The sequence below is a fragment of the Rhineura floridana genome, chromosome 15, assembly GCF_030035675.1.
Source record: "Rhineura floridana isolate rRhiFlo1 chromosome 15, rRhiFlo1.hap2, whole genome shotgun sequence".
NCBI classification, from domain to species: domain Eukaryota; kingdom Metazoa; phylum Chordata; class Lepidosauria; order Squamata; family Rhineuridae; genus Rhineura; species Rhineura floridana.
In genome coordinates this window covers 28,359,721-28,376,508 of record NC_084494.1, presented here as the reverse complement: position 1 = coordinate 28,376,508, position 16,788 = coordinate 28,359,721, and the positions used below count along the sequence as shown (strand labels likewise).

The 16,788-nt window shown below is 44.5% G+C and overlaps 1 protein-coding gene across 1 annotated transcript in view; it reads left to right on the top strand.

The window, feature by feature from the left end:
- The window catches only part of LOC133370748 (sialic acid-binding Ig-like lectin 13), a 92,566-nt gene that overhangs the window by 62,699 nt on the left and 13,079 nt on the right, over positions 1-16,788 (top strand). The window lies entirely within an intron of this gene.

The following is a 16,788-nucleotide window of genomic DNA, read 5'->3' as shown; positions in this document are numbered from 1 at the left end:
TGTGTGATGGGACCTGTAGACGAGCTGAATGGAAGTAGTGGTCAGCCCAAGACATTTCAGCATCAGAAGCAGAGCCTTAAAGGGCCAGCACTTCAAAATGTCTAGCGGGACCATTCAGACACCAGTTCCTGCCTTCATCTATCCCCCTTGCTGTGGTGCCCACTGTGTTGCTTCACACTTATGCATGGTAGGGCCAACTCTGGGTGGGAGGTATGACATCAGCCTACTTTTCTGCCTCTAGGCAGTAGAGAGCCAGTCTGGCATAGTGGTTAGAGTGCTGGAGTAGAATCTGGGAGAGCAGGGTTCAAACCCCCACTCAGCCATGAAGCTCACTTGGGCCAGCCACAAGTCTCTCAGACTAACCCTAACTCACAGGGCTGTTGTTATGAGAAAATTGTGGTGGGGGGGAGGAGAACCATTTATGCTGCCTTGAGCTCCTTGGAGGAAAGGAGGGTTATAAATGTAGTGATGCATGAGTAAATAATAAAGCAGGGATGGGGAACCTGTGCTCCCCAAGATGTTGCTGGACTACAGCTCCCATCACCCTTGATCATTGGCCGTGCTGGTTGGGGCTGATGGGAGTTGGTGTTCAACAGCATCTGGAGGGCTGCAGGTTTCCCACCCCTGCAGTAAAGGGAAAACTGGAATCTCCATCAGGGATCCTGGCAGCCCTATATCAGGGGCCAGGCCTTGCTAGGGGGTTCCTTCGTGTGCTAAAAGCCATGGCTGAATGGAAGCAAAGTCATCAAAAGGCCTTGCAGCAAGTTCTTTAGTGCGGTCTTCCATTAACTAGGATTCTTTCATTTCGCTCAAGGGCTCAGTCATTCTGGCAAAAAGAGCAGATATTGATCAGAAGGAGAGGAGATGGAGGTGAAGAATTTACAGTCTGGCATCTCATTGCAGCTTTTTGTGTGTTTCCAGCTGGGCAGGGTAGATCTTCCCTCTGCCTGCAAGGATGTCCGTGCACTGTCATGCGGTCCAGAGTCGAGATTCTGGCGCAATATTTGCAGAGCACCATTTACAAGGATGCTTGTTGCCACACTTGTACACCACAGTTTGGTGCTCATATCTCGATAAAAATACCATGGATGCCAGCACAAAATAGCTGCTATAGGCAGCAAAAAAAGGAAGGCGCCGGTACTCTGAACTGGTGAATCCTGTCACACACACAAAAAATGCCATGGGATGTGGAATTTCAGCTTGCATTTCAGTTTTAAGAAAAGGGCGACGTTCTAGCCCTTAGAGCAGCCTTTCCCAACCAGTGTGCCTCCAGATGTTGTTGAACCACAACTCCCATCAGCCTCAGCCAGCATTGCCAATGGTCAGGAAAAATGGGAATTGTGGTCCAACAACATCTGGAGGCACACTAGTTGGGAAAGGCTGCCTTAGAGATGCAAACTGAGGCACAGAGCTCCAGCGGTGTGGATGCCACAGCATTTTTACTTAGCTGAAGTAAACAGAACTGTTTATCTGTTGTGTAATTTTAGTTTGAGATGATATAGAGGGTTTTTAATATTCTAGTAAGTCACTCCCTCTGAACTTACGAGACTATGCTCTCTTAGATATCATGCTAATAGGCAGTGGAAGAGACAATATTTCATGCATTTGCCTCTAACGCTTTTTTAAAAAAAAGTAATCTAAGCTAGTGATCCTCAACATACCTTGTGGCAATGAATGTATGCTATAAATCTGCCTGGTGCTGAATCAGCCCATTGGTCAATCTGACCCAGTATAACCTAATGTGATTGGCAGTGAAAGTCTCAGGCAGAGGTCTTCCGAAGCCTTTTAACCAGATATACCAGGGATTGAACCTGGGGCCTTTTTGTGCATAAAATGTGCACTATCTTGCAGGCATAGTCCTTCCTTCTCCCACTGGTAAAACCAAGGAGGCCTGCATAATCCCTAGCTAGGGATGAATGGATCAGCCTATTTCCATTCTGTGACAGTTTTGCATGTCATTCCATCCTACCTTCTGCATATTTAGAGAAGCCACACACAGAGGGGAAAAAATCACATTTAAATTCTTTGCATTTTTGAACATATTTTTCCCCAAGATCCACATCCCCTTAAAATACACATTTTTGTATGCATTTCTATGCACTTCCTCCCAAAATATGATTTTTTTCGTGAAAACTTTGCATTTTTGTACTCATTTTGTGAACTGAAAGCGCATTGCAAAATTTGGAGAAGAGTCCCTGATTTTTAACTGTGTTCTGAACTTCTGAAGCATGTATTTTTGAACTGTAAATTAGATCAGTGGGCCTTAAAATATGAATTGAACAAAATTCTCTTCAACCCTGTCCCCAGAATCCTTTACAAGAGCACAAGGGGCTACTCCTCCCTGGGGATTCAAGGATTTATCCATTTAAGTTCTCTCAGTTTCTCATTTTCCCAATCTTAAATTCAGTTCTCCACATTTCTGCAGCAATTTGTGGTTGTTGTTCGTTTGTTTTAAAAAAACTCATGAAAATTCTTTAGCATTTAATGTGAATTTCTTCTAACATACATTTTTGCATGCAATTTTGACTAACATACACATTTTTGCGTGCAATTTCTCCCAATATAATGCGTTTTTGTATTTGACTTTCACTCATATATCCATTTTTATGGACACTTTTCCCCAATATATGCATTTTTGTAAACATTGGTTGGAGAACTGCATCGCAAAATTTGGATAAGTGCAAATTTCAGTTCTCATATTGTTTTCGAAAATGCGAATTTGATGGATTTGGCTTTCAATGTGGGCTCAATCAAATTTCTTCCCCTTCCTTACTCCTCCCCTTCCAGGGCTACTGATGGTCCTCAGGAGACCTAACTCAGAGGATCTCCACTATGACCATTAGAGACACTGCCTTTCCATGGACCAGAGAGCCCTTTTCATGTGCTCCAAGATCTTCTAAAGCCCAGAATAACTTATAGTTTAATGGTGCTTCTATTCTGTGCTTTGCTTAACGGCGGGGAAAGGAACATGTCTCTTTGGAGCCATGATGGATCATCCAATTTAGCCCCAACAAAATGAAGTGTGAGTGAAGCCACTGACAAACTAGTGGGGAATTAATTTCCATCAGGGTTAACTAGTGGAGCGCTACAGCAGGGATATTTTTAAGGGAGGCATATGCAAGAAGATCACGTAATGCAGATTAGTTACCTCTTAACACCCTTTAAGCAGCTTGTCACGCTCACAACCATGATAGGTCATATAGGGTGGTTTTCCCTCCCCCCTTTTCAATTTGTGTTCTTATGGTGAATCTTATCTACATTAGTGGTTGTGCAGATTGAAGCAGAGGAGGGTAGTTATTCCAGGTTAATTAACTTAGAATGTTACCAGTATAATCTTACATATGTATGGGTAAGGGTTGTTTATATATTTTAATGGGGATTTGCACAGGAGAGGCTCAATTGCCTTTTCTACTGTTGCTGGTTACTGCAACGTGACTGTACATTGCCACAAAACAATTGGCTTTTATTATCTTCTGTGTTCCCTTCCAACATCTATTAGGGCTGTCAGCAGATAAAAGAAATCTTTGGTCGATTAATCATTTTAGTTGACATAATTAAAATACTGTATGTTGAGTCAATTTGCATTTGTGTAAAAGCAACAGTTCTGAAACAATACTGTCTTTGTTTTTAGATGCACATATATGTCATAGCAGGCAGGGAAAGGTTGTGGCTCAGTGGCAGAGCATATGTTTTGCATGCAGAAGGCCCTAGGTTCAATCTCTGGTATCTCTATGTAGGGTTGGGAATTACTCCTGTCTGAAAGCCTGGGGAGCTGCTGCCAGTTAGTGTTGCCTAATGATTATTTGGTACCCTTCAGTCCATAATATCAGCAGTAGCAGCTGATGACTCCATGTCTGTGGGGCGGTGGAATCCACTCTGGGGTTCAGTCTGAACTTTGAAACCCAGAGCAGATTCCGCCGCCCCACTGACTTGGAGCCACCAGCCAACACTACATAGCAGTCCATTAGTGAGACTGCTCAGAGATCTGTGTTGGCTGCTGATTTGTTACCAGCTCAAGTTCAAGGTGCTACTGTTCCTATATAAAGCCCTTAACAGCTTAGGACCAGTTTACTTATGGGAAAACCTTACCCCATATATGCCCACTTTGATCTGCGGAACTGGCACTGTTGCATAATAGTTGTAAAAAATCGATCTTTTAGTGCGGCAACACCTACACTTTGGAACTCACTGCCTAGTGACGTATGGCAGAAAAGGGAAATCCCCCTTTTAAGATGGTGCTTACTACCTGTATTTCCATTATTTATCTGCTGCCTGAGTAATCAAGGGAACATTTTAGTGGTTGTTTAAAGGCATTTTAATCAATCTAGCTGGTTAAAATGTTAACTCAGGGTTGTAGTCGCCTAAGTCCTACTCAGAATAGACCCATTGAAATGAATGAACCTAAGCTAGTCATGTCTATCAACTTCAGTGGGTCTACTCTGAGTAGGACTAGTGTTGAATACCATCCTCAGAACCCTGGTGAGGTGAGAGGCAGGTCACTGCCACGAGTATATTCACCTGTGATACTCATGTGCAGGATGGTCAACACTCTTTTCAAGTCTGTGAAAAGGCCCTCAGAGGCCATTTTCATGGCCTTTTTCCTGATGTGGCCACCATTACTGTAAGTGGAAGCAGCCGGTATTGCCAACTTTTCAAGCAGCCACAGTTGGCGTGTTTTTAACAACCACTAGGTGCGCAGACATTACTGAAGGTACATGATATGTTTGTACAGGTCCCCTTGGCAGGCCTCATACTTGCTCCATATACACTAAGAACACACATTATTATTATTATTTAATTAAACGGTTTACAACCAATTACAAAAAATTATAAACACATATAATTAAAATCCACAATAAAACAGTTCCATCAAAACATTAAAATGAACAGCCACAATTAAAATGTGCAATAAAACAAGCCCATTAAAACAGTATAATTAAAAGAGTTAAAAGCAGAGGGGATGAACCAGTGGCTCTCTGGATGATGCTCTGGATAAATGTTTGGCCACTAGCCATGCTATCTAGGCCTGATGAGAGCTGGAGTCCAACAACATCTGGAGTGCACCAGGTTGCAGGGGGTTCCTCTGGTGAACCCCCATTCAATTTACCCCATCTGAAATGTGTGTGTGGAGGGGTGGAAGAGAAGAAGTGTTAACCCGATGCCAAATGCTTCACAGAGCACATGTAGCCTTCCTGCTTTCTATTGTGACAGGCTCCTGGACTCTTGACAACTGGGTGAGAGGCAGAAATTTCACCAGGGTTGCATCTCAGCATTTCACCGGGGTTGCCTCGCCCCTTCACAGCAACTCCATGTTAAGAAAGGGGAACCTGATGAATTTCAGCCTGCCATTAAAGGGCAAGAACTCTGCCGTAAAAGGTGGCAAAACTGAGCCCATTTGAAGGAACAGGTGCAGAAATGCAGAACAGGTCAGGTGTGAGAGAGAGAGAGAGAGAGAGAGAGAGAGAGAGAGAGAGAGAGAAGAACATATTTGCTCTGGGCCCACTCAGGCCTCTTGCTGTGCATTTAGAAAAAGATTGCATATCCCCTGGCCTTGTTTGTTGCTATGCCAGGCTAGCACCAAACGGGTTATATATGACTGGCTTTGCTTCTGGCCTCAGTTCCAGTGGCAGCTGAGCAGCATCTCTCCCCACCCCCCTCATCTCCTTATCATCAGAAGCCACAGGCCTTGGATGCTGTCCATATCCCTCCCTTTTGTCCCCCTCCCCATCCTTGTTCTTCCCAGCAGGAGGGGGTAGCTAGCTGGCACAGAAGGCCCAACTTGAAAGCTGGCAGTAGCTAATACTGACCCTGGAATGCCTTGACAACATTGCTTCCAAAGTGTTGTATCTCTCCATCACCTCATTTGCACAGGCACGTGCATAGGCACACATACACATATGAGTACTGCCCCCCATTCCACCATCCTGACTTTTCCTTTGATTCTTCTCAAGCTCAAAACCTACATCGGCATAAGGAGATTCCCCCAAAGTCCCCATTTCCCTAGACAGCTCAGAGAGAGGAGAAGTAGAAACGTAACATGTGAGAACCCAAGCAAACTGTTAAAATCATGGCCTTCGAAGAGGCCACTTGAACGTCCTCTAGATGAATGATAGGCGACTCTGACCATTTTGGTTTCTCACAGTTTGTCATCTTTCCTGCCTTAAATTCAGCTCTCTACATTTTCACATCCGTTTGTGATTTTTTTAAACAAGAGTCCTCATGTAAATTCATCAGCATTTTCGTGAGAGTTTCTCCCATTTTGCACATTGTTGTATGCAAATTTGCCTACTATAATCATTTTTGCAAAGCATTCCCCCCCTAATAGAATGCATTTTGGTATGATCAGACTATCAGTGCCTACTGGTCATCATGAGGGTTATTTATTTATCTCTGTTTATTTAACAGGATTTAGATACCACAATATCATCAAAACCTCTAAGTGATTTCCATAAAAATGTGTATTTATTTATTTTTATTTACTTACATTTATATCCCACCTTTCTTTCATCAAGGAACCCAAGGCGGCATACATTTGGTTCCCAGGTGATCTTCCATCCAGGCACTGATCAGCCCCAGATCTGCTTAGCTTCAGCAGGTGGTAGCTTCATGTGCCTTCAGACCATGCCCTGGTCATACCCAATACCAATTTCCACTATACCTTGAAATTAAGGATAAAATCAGATGTTAAAAAACAACTTATTTTTTCAGATTAAAATCAACAATATAAAATAAAATTGCAGATTATACAGCCACAACAGTAGCCAGCATGGATTTTTTGCATCCCACAATGTTAAATTGAAAATACCCTCCCATGCCATTCTGATGCTTCCCATGAGCTCATTTAAAAACAAAACCTTACAAAACTTACAGTTCTGAGCTCAGAAACGCTTGCTTAACAACCCCCTAAGTTTTCATGGTGATACACAAAACAGTCAGAGAGAATAGAGAGTTCAAAGTCTAAAAAGAGAGAGAGAAAAACCAGACCCCTTTTGGACTTTTTTCTGTGAGTTCTCATAATCTGTTGAAATTAATTAAAAATCAGCCATGTTCAGAGTACCTGTACTGACCTTGCCCCATACTCTGACCTTCATCTTCTGCAGTTTAAAAGTTAAAAAAATGCCAGTTGATTTTTAATTAATTTAAGAAATTTAGCATTGAACTCAATGATAATGTTGGGCATGCTCAGTAAGAATGAACTGTCAGTGTTCTAAAAGCCAGACTCACAGCTGCTTGGCTTGGCTAATCAGGGGGCCACACCCACACCAGACCTTTATTCCACTTGAGACAGTCATGGCTTCCCCCAGAGAATCCTGGGAAGTGGAGTTTGGGAAGGGTGCTGAGAGGAGAAGAGTGAAGAGGAAGGGGAAGAGTGGCCAGAGTGGTTTAGCAGTCAGCCACTCTGACTGAAGCTCTGTGAGGGGAACAGGGCGTCTCCTAGCAACTCTCAGCACCCTTCACCAACTACACTTCCCAGGATTCTTTGGGAGAAGCCATGACTGTCTAAAGTGAAATAAAAGTCTGGTGTGGATGTGACCAGTGACAGCTTTGGTTTAAATTTGGGTGGGAGGCTACATGTCCCTGCTGTAGAATAAAAAGGTGGGGGAAACCCTGAAAAAGAATGATACTGTTCACAATGTTTTCCTTTTGGAAAGGAAAAGAGCTTCCCCTCTGCCCAGTGCCCATCCACCCAACCTCCTCCCCTCCCCCTGCCCTCCTCCTCTGCTCCCTGCCCCTCTCCCAGGGCAGTTTCATCTATCCTAAGCATGATTTTACAGGAGTAAATCCCACTGAACTCAAAAAGCATGCAACTGATCAAACCTCCCCTCCCCCTCCCTCCTATCCCCTCCCTCTTGCCCCTTCCCTCCCCCTTCCTTTGCCCCTTCCCCTTGCCTATCCCTTTAAATCCCCTCCTTCCCCCTCCTTCTCCCCCTCCCCTCTCCCCTCCCCCTCCTCCTGCCCCATGGTCAGTTTTATCTTAACCATGACTGTATGGGAGTAAATCCCACTGAACTCAATATGCATGCAAATGATCAGACCTACCTTTTCTCTCCTTCCCCTTTCCTCTCCCTTCCTCCTCCCTTCTTCCTTCCCTCCCATCTTCCTACTTCTCCTCCCCTGCCTAGTCCAGCCCTCCCTCCGTCCCTCCCTCCCTCTTCCCCCTCCCCCCATGGTCAATTTTACCTGTCCTAAGCATGATTGCACAGGAGTAAATCCCACTGAACTCAATAAACATGCAAATGATCAAACCTGCCCTCCTCCTCCCCTCCCCCTCCTTCATGCTTCCATCCCCCTCCTCACCTCTGCCCTTCCTCTTCCTCCCCTCCCCATCCCCCTGTGGTCAGTTTCTCCTATCCTAAGCATGATTGCAGGGGAGTAAATCTCACTGAACTCAATAAGCTTGCAAATAATCAATCCATTCTCAGCAAACTTGCACAGGATCCCATTTCTTACCTCCCGGATTAAAAAGCAGAGAAATTCACTAACAGGGAAAAAGCCCTTGTGGTTTAAGAACATACGTATACCAACAGATATTTCTATCAAACTTTTAAAAGCAGGGAAATTGGGCAGCTATAGTGAATGCACCAGGGGAGCAGGAGGCCTGACCCCCTCTCTGAGATATTTTATTGCCCTACAAATTTGTCCAAATGCAAACACAATTTGGGTTGGTCTTCCACAGTCCAATCCACTTCCTGTGTAGCTTGGAAGAATTTGATAATATGTGCCTCTGAGCATATGGACAGTGCAATCAGCCCAAATAACAGAAACAAGACATGTGCTGTGCTGATCTTGTTTCAGCAGGGAGGAAACAACAATATTAAGACAGTTGATATAGTTCAGGTAGTCACTTTAAATATGTTTGATTTACTTTGCAATTTTAGTGAAATTTCCTATAGTAAATCATTTTCTTTTGATTCTGTTTCTGTGAATATGTGAAGTACATCAACACTTTGCAACACTAAAAAATCTCCGAAAACAATTGTGGAATAATGGCACTGACTATTCTGCAGAATAGCTTCCAATGGACATGAGGAGTGTCTCAGTTTGCACAAGATAAAATAGTGGGAGGTGAAATATATTCTAGCAAATTTCTAGGTGTGCTCTATGTTTTTAATTGACCATGCTTACCTTTCCTTAAGTGGAGTAGTTTAAGCATAGCAGGCCAAAAACATGCATCTTGGGCAGGCCAAATTTGTTGTTTCCAACAGCTAGAGTCATTGCTTAAGTAGTAGCATATTGCAATCAGTCTGATTTTACATCAAACCACAATTTCAGATTCACCTATTAATGCATCCAAAATAGAAATAGAACATAACCTCCAGTTTGAAACACAAAAGGCTGTCTTCACCTTCATATGACATTGACCAATTAAAAGGCTTTGAAATTAATACAAATAAATTTGACACAGATTTCTAGGATGAATAATGAGAGAAATATAATTTTCTAGGTTAGATTTTCTGTAGAAACAGTGGTAACACAGGAAAGAAGCAAAGTAAGAAGAACAAAGTAAGAAGAACATACAAAATGTAATTATCTTTGGAGATGGCAGGTGTTGCCACCATTCACCTGCCTGCCTGCCAGCTACTTCAGGTGGAAATGTGTTGAGGCAAAAGCATGTTGGACAGTTCCTGGAAAGCTCAGACTAAAACCCGGAGCAGATTTCCTGCCACCATTGACATCGGAGTCACCATTCTCCCCTGCTTCCAGGGAAGCTCATCTGCCATGAAAGCATGTTGGACAGCTCCTTGAAAGTTTGGACTAAAACACAGGGCAGATTCACTGCCCCACTGACATTGGACCCCCCAGTCTCCACTGAGTAGTATAGCAGCTATTTTGCATGCAGACTTTCTTGTTAGAGCTGGACCTGTTTCTTCTCAGAAACACTGGAGAGCCGTTGCAGGTCAGTATTAGCAACACTGATCTAGATGAACCAGTGCTCCGGCTCAGTGTAAGGCAGCTTCCTATGCTCAAGAGTTGCCAAGAAGGCACTTGCAGACTCACATGCCTGAACTCAGTAAATATGCGTACAAAAATGTGTACTTTAGGAGAAATTTGTGTGGGTAGATTGCTTAAAAAGTGTAAATGGGGTGGAAAGGTGGTGAACCAAACTTATACTGGAAACATGAGAAAGTGGGAGAAACTGAAATGGGTCAGGTTCTGTGCACCTGAAAGTGCATAACTTTGAGATGAAGGATCTGTCTCTCTAACACAGAGGTTGCCAGCCTTTGGGAGTCTGTGGATGCACTGCAGACCATACACATACTACAAGCAAGCACATGCTGCACCCTATTCTATCGGCCCCAAGTCTAATTTCAGTGGGGAGAAAGGGCCTTGTGGGGGCCAGGAAAGACCTGTGGGGCACATGTGTGCCTGCGGTCACTATGTGGGCAACCCCTACTGTCTTTATCTCTGAGGTCAGATGACCTCTTTGCCACTACTTTTTCTGTGTATGTACATTTGTAAATGAAGGATGGGGAATCCTTAATTCCAGCCCTGACCAGCCCTTCATTAATGTCTAGCCCTCTGGATGTTGCTGGACTACAATTCCCATCATTCTCGACCATTGTCCATGCTGCCTGGGGCTGGTGGGAGATGGAATCTAACAACATCTGGAAGGCCACAGATTCCCTTTTGTTGCTGTACACAAAGCAGATATTACAAAGACACCATCGATCTCCAGTGTTTCCAACCAAAGGGAATTAACCCACCAGTCACAGGTAGATCGATCGATCGATCGATCGAATCTATCTATCTATCTATCTATCTATCTATCTATCTATCTATCTATCTATCTATCTATCTATCTATCTATCTATCTATCTATCTATCTATCTATCTATCTATCTATCTATCTATCTATCTATATCTATCTATCTATCTATCTGTCTGTCTGTCTGTCTGTCTGTCTGTCTGTCTTAAGGTTAAGCAATGTGGTGTTGTGCACTACAACTCCCATCAGCCACAGTGAGCATGGCTAATGTTCAGAAATGATGGGAGTTGTAGTCCACATCATCTGGAGGGTATCACTTTGGCTTCCCCGATCTATCTATCTATCTGGGAGGTTTGGGGGCAGTGACAGCGATGGACCTGATGAAGGGACAGCCAGGATATTTATTGAGCCCAACATAATACTGCCTAATGGCCCTTAGTGAGGAAAGACCCCCATTTCCCCAATGTTAGGTCCATCCAGTATGGAAAAATTATACTTTTTCTTGCGGCAGGGAGTAGGACGGGGAACTCACCCCAAAGAGGTGAAGCCAACAATTTCCCCTCTTAGCCAGGGGGGACAATGTGGGGGGAACTTGGTAGCAAATGAAGTTAAATACCCTATTGTCACAGGGAAATTAACACCTTATAAATCACCCCGACAGGCGCTGGTTAAGGACAATTTTCTTCCTGTCAGGTCTCCTGGTGCATGATGTATTGGACAATATTTCCCAGGCTGCGCAGAGAGGTTTAGGCCTGAGGTGTTGCCATAACAACATAATTTTGGTCAGAGGTTTTATCTATATTGTTCCCTTCTCAATATGGATATAATAGAAATATTTGGGGTCAGGTTGAACCTTGACGAGACAAAGATTCGGCTGCATGAAAAAAAAACCCTGCCACCCTAATGTGTGCAGGGCATAGGTCACAAGCAACTGTGGGCTTTGAGGTTAATACAGTTGTGATTGTGCGTTACGGTTGTCTCCTCTCTATCATCTCAGCTGGCCCTTTGAGTGAGCCTGCATGTCCCTGAAACTTTTCTCCCTCCTCCTCCTCCTCCTCACAGCATCCCTTGTCAGGTTTACCTTGCTCATCTCCATAGCAACCACTCAAAATGGATCCATGTTGCTGTTCCCATTTTACAGATGGGGGAAACCAAGGATGAGGGATAGCGGAACATTTTTGTGAGAGGTGCGTAATTTCCTTTTGAATGACCTGCCTTTCTGTGGTGGGCCCCCACAAATGTACAATGACTGGATGCAGAGGAGTAGTAGTAGTAGTAGTTCTGTGCTCTAAGGAGTAGTGTAGAAGTTCAGATACGGGCAGCTTCATCACAGAGAGGAGGGGAAAGCTGTTCCTGCCTGAGGAACTCAACGGTAATGCACAGGCTTTGCATCACTGTGTGCAGAAGGTCTCAGGTCCAATCCCTGGCACCTCCCATGGTAAGGATCAGGTTGCAAGTGAGGAGAAAGACCTCTTCCTGAGACCCTGGGGCAGTGGAGACTGGTGGCTCCTATGTCAGTGGCCAGTGAATGTGCTCCAGGTTTTAGTCCAAAGTTTCAAGCAGCTGTCCAAGGTGCTGAAACATATTCCTGTGGGACTCTCCTAAGAAATCTCTGCCTTCTTAACAAGCTACAGTTTCCCAGGATTCCTTGGGGAAAGCCATGACTGTTTAAGAGAGCCAGTGTGGCGTAGTGGTTGGACTATGACCTGGGAGACCAGGGTTCGAATTTGCACACAGCCACAAAGCTCACCGGGTGACCTTGGGCCAGTCACTGCCTCTCAGCCTCAGAGGAAGGCAATGGCAAACCACCTCTGAATACCGCTTACCATGAAAACCCTATTCATAGGGTCGCTGTAAGTCGGGATCGACTTGAAGGCAGTCCATTTCCATTTTCGTAACTGTTTAAAGTGATATCAGAGTGCTTGAAATGTATGGTGCAGATGTGGCCAAGGAATTCTATGCAGGTGAGTGTGCCCAGAATAGAAACCAAGTTGAGTTGCAGGAGGAGGGCTAGTCTTTCCTGATCAGCCTAACCTACCTCAGAAGGTCTTTGGGAAAAGAATGAGGTATAAAATGTAATGGTCTGACCAGGGTATGGTCTGAAGGCACATGAGGACACCACCTTGCTGAAGCTAAGTACATCTTGGTCTTGTTGGTGCCTGGATGGGAGATCACCTGGGAACCACATGTAAGCTGCCTTGGTTTCCTTATTGAAAGAAAGGCAGAGTATAAATGTAAATAAATAAATAATAGCATAAATATTTGTGGTTGATGCAGCAGCCAGGATCAGGTTGTTAAGCATGGTATTTGCTAGATCAAGGATGGGAAAATGCTTTGAACCTGAGGGGTGCTCATTGCCTTATGGGTAATCTTCCAGAGTTGGCATGGCAGTGGTGGGCAGGGCCACAGGCAAAAGTAGGCAGGTCCAGAGGCAAGCATGGGTGGAGCAACAGACATGACTTTTTCCTTTGTACGGTAGACTCGGTTCCAACCATGCAAATCTCAGAGGTTTCTACACACCAGAGATGGGGGAGAAATTTGATTCAGTTCACATTACAGCCACATTTATCAAATCTGTATATTCCGAAACAATATGAGACCCACAAGACAGGCATCCTTCAAAATTTGCACTTATCTGCATTGTGCAGGGCAGTTCTCCAACCAAACAGTATTTACGAAAATGTACATATTAAGCGAAGATGTGCTGGAAAATGAATATATTGGTGAAAGCAACGTATGAAAATTCATTACATTAGGAGAACTGCAAACATCTTTACATTAGTCAAAACTGTGTTTATTTGTAGTCAAAACCACACAATTGTATTTATTAAGAGAAATGCTGAAGAATTTTCACAAGGACTGTTTTTCTTCAAAAACAAATTGCCAATTGCTGCATCAATGTGGAGAACTGAATTTAAAATGGGAAGAATAAGAAACTGAGAGAACAAAAATGGAAAGACTCTCCTATCCCTACTACACATATGCATGCATGTGCACACGCATGTGCGCACCTCCCCACAAGTTCTCCATCCAGGCAAGCAAAAGGCATAATCACAGTTCAAAGACACAGTCCAGCTAGGCAAAAGTGCTCAAGATGGGTGCAGAGCAGGGAAACAGTGCAAAGGGGAAAGCCAGAAGCATGTCTGTTCAAAAGCGACGCTTTGGTCTCCTCTTCCATGCCTGCCAACTGGGCTCTACACCGCAGAGTCCAGCCATGTGTGACAGGAGTTTGTATATCTAAAAGCTGTGTTTATTAACTCCAGATAATTTTTGGCTAATATTAGCTTGCAAGCTCCATAATAACTTCTTCATCCCCACATCATAAACCTCTGACCTTCTCCTCCAGCATCTTTGAAGCAATAAAAAAACACACCCACCCATAAATACTTTGCGCCGGGGACTGACTGACCAGCTATTACAAACAGCAAGCAAGAAGGGGCACCGTGACCATATTTTCCCAGGGTCGTTACAATGGATTATATTCATGTGGTACGTCTGCGGTGACTTCTTTGCTTCTCTTTCGTCCTCAGACTGTCATCCCTCCCTGTCTTATTAGTGAACCTGAAGGATGTGTGTTCTGGTGCTATAAGAAAGGGCTGACATATTTGTCTGCTTTTTGGAGACCACTTTTTCTGCTTTGATGTCTGCCAAAGAAGCCCTGAGCAACCTCTGCTCCTTGGAGAGGATGCCGGGCATATTCTAGGACAGGTGGGGGACATTTTTCAGCCCAAGGGCCACGTTACCGTCTGGGCAATCTTCCAGGAGTCACATGCCAGTGGTGGGCGGGCAAAAGGCTAAAGTGGGCAGAGCAACGAAGATACATGTTACCTTTGTCCAGTAGGCTGGTTTCTATGCACGCTTGCACACACCTCGGCATCCTCCATCCAGACAATCAAGAGGCATTATCGGCATTCAAGGACACATTCCAGCCAGACAAAACCACTCAGGGTGTGAAGCAGGGTCACTGAGGGGTGTGTCCTGGGGAGAGTTCCAAGGTCCTGATGGAAAGACCTGGAGGGACACATTTGGACTGATGGGCTTGAGGTTCCCCACCTCCTGTTCGAGGATATCCACTGGGACTCAAATTGGGGGAGTAATAAAAGGGAGGGTCCCTTATTGAAACCCACCCTTACACTCAGTTTTAGCCAAATCCTGACCTCCACTCTGTAGCCTCTAAACTAAGGAGGCCCTCACCAAAGTTAGTAATCCAAGCACTGATGTGCACAGTTCATGGCCCAGGCCACATCCTCACTTTGTGTGAGCCAGGATTCAACAGGTATACTTGTCGTCCTTGTCATGGCAAGTCTGGCACCACCATCGGGCAAATGTGCTAAGTGACCTGCCTTCCTCCCACCTTTGAAGCAGCAGAGGTGGCCAAGATGGTCCATGCAGTTGCATGGTGATCCTTACCACCTCCTCAGCTCCTGGAGAACCTTGGCCATGCAGGGCCAAGCCAGCAACCTCCACCGGTCTTTCTTGTTCCGGAGCAGGAAAGGACGTCAGGGAGAACATTGGTGGCCATCATCACTGCTTGAAGGTGCCCTGTATACTTTTAGGCAATGCATGCTTCATTCACCTGGCTGTTCTCTTGTAGGTTGGTAGCACATTGGGCACCTCGGGCCAAAGGCAGTCCATGTCTCTTCAGGCAGTGGTGCCCAACAGTGAACACTCTCTTGGGAGATGTGGAGGGTGGGTGGGGGAGGAGAAGAGGAAGTTGATGACTATAATTTTTTTACTTGATCAGCATGGCTGTCTTCCAAATATTGTTGACCCCTGGACTGAGCGCACACTTTACACTTTACAACAACCCTGTGAGGTAGGTTTACACTTTACAACAACCCTGTGAGGTAGGTTAGGCTGAGAGATAGTGAATGGCTCAAGGTCGCTCAGGAAGCTTCACACCTGGAGAGAGATTTTATCCCTGGTATTTCTGGTCCTAGTTTTAACAACATTGCCATGCTAGCTTCTAAGGGTGGTGAGGTTTCCTTTTCACTTTTGGGTCTTGGAAGAGGACTTGGCCTCTTTTGTGTTAGAAGGTGAAGGGGCAGCAGTGTAGAGGTGAATCCAGATGTGCAGGGTCCCTTCATGACAGCCATGCCACACCCCCTCACAGCCACACCTCCTTGCTTGCTTGCTCTCAGTCATCTCAACACTCCTCAGTCCTTCCTGTATGTGCCGTCTTCCAACAACCATAGACATTCCTAGGAGCCAATCAGAATGAATGGGGATTAGCTACTGGGAAGAGTCTTCTCAGTGGCTGACTCACCTCCTTTCACTCTGACTGTCTTCAATCAGCAGGAAAGGACAAGGAAGCATGTTAGAAGATTCTTCACAGTGGTCAACACACTCCTCTTTCATGCTGATTGGCTCGTAGGATGCTGTTGACATAGGGACCCTGCTGGAATCTGCTCCCAAAAAAGTAAGGGGTCTAAGACCCCCCCCAAGATCCTGGACAACTACACTCCTGTGAAGGGGTGATATAATCCTGAGCATGAAAATGGTACCCTTTGATTGTGCATAGAAAGTCTCAGTGTGGGAAGACCTTGGCTTACGTCGATTGGATACAAAGGAGGATGAAATTTGTATCTGCTTGGGAGTTTGAAAAGTTGCATCTGCCTAAATGCCCTTTTAAATGCAATGCATGGGCTATATCTTCCTTTTCATCTAAGTGTCCCATGCCGGAGGCATTGCTGGGGTGAAAAGCAGTTAAAAAAGAAAGAAACAAAGAAAGAAAGAAAGAAAGAAAGAAAGAAAGAAAGAAAGAAAGAAAGAAAGAAAGAAAGAAAGAAAGAAAGAAAGAAAGAAAGAAAGAAAGAAAGAAAATGAATTGTTAGCCTTCAAGTGGCCATTAGGGACACAGATGGAGGGGATGGGAGGGGGAGAATTCTGCAAAGGTGATCGATTTGGGTGGGGTATATCAATTATGGAACCTGTTTGCTAAACGTCTGTTAATTAGAATTGAGGACGTCGATGGGAATTACGGTCTTGAATAAATACCACAACCAAACATATGGCTTTGTTAGACTTAATAGGACAATTACTGCAAGTTCGATACAAATTAATAATTTATCCTTGAAATT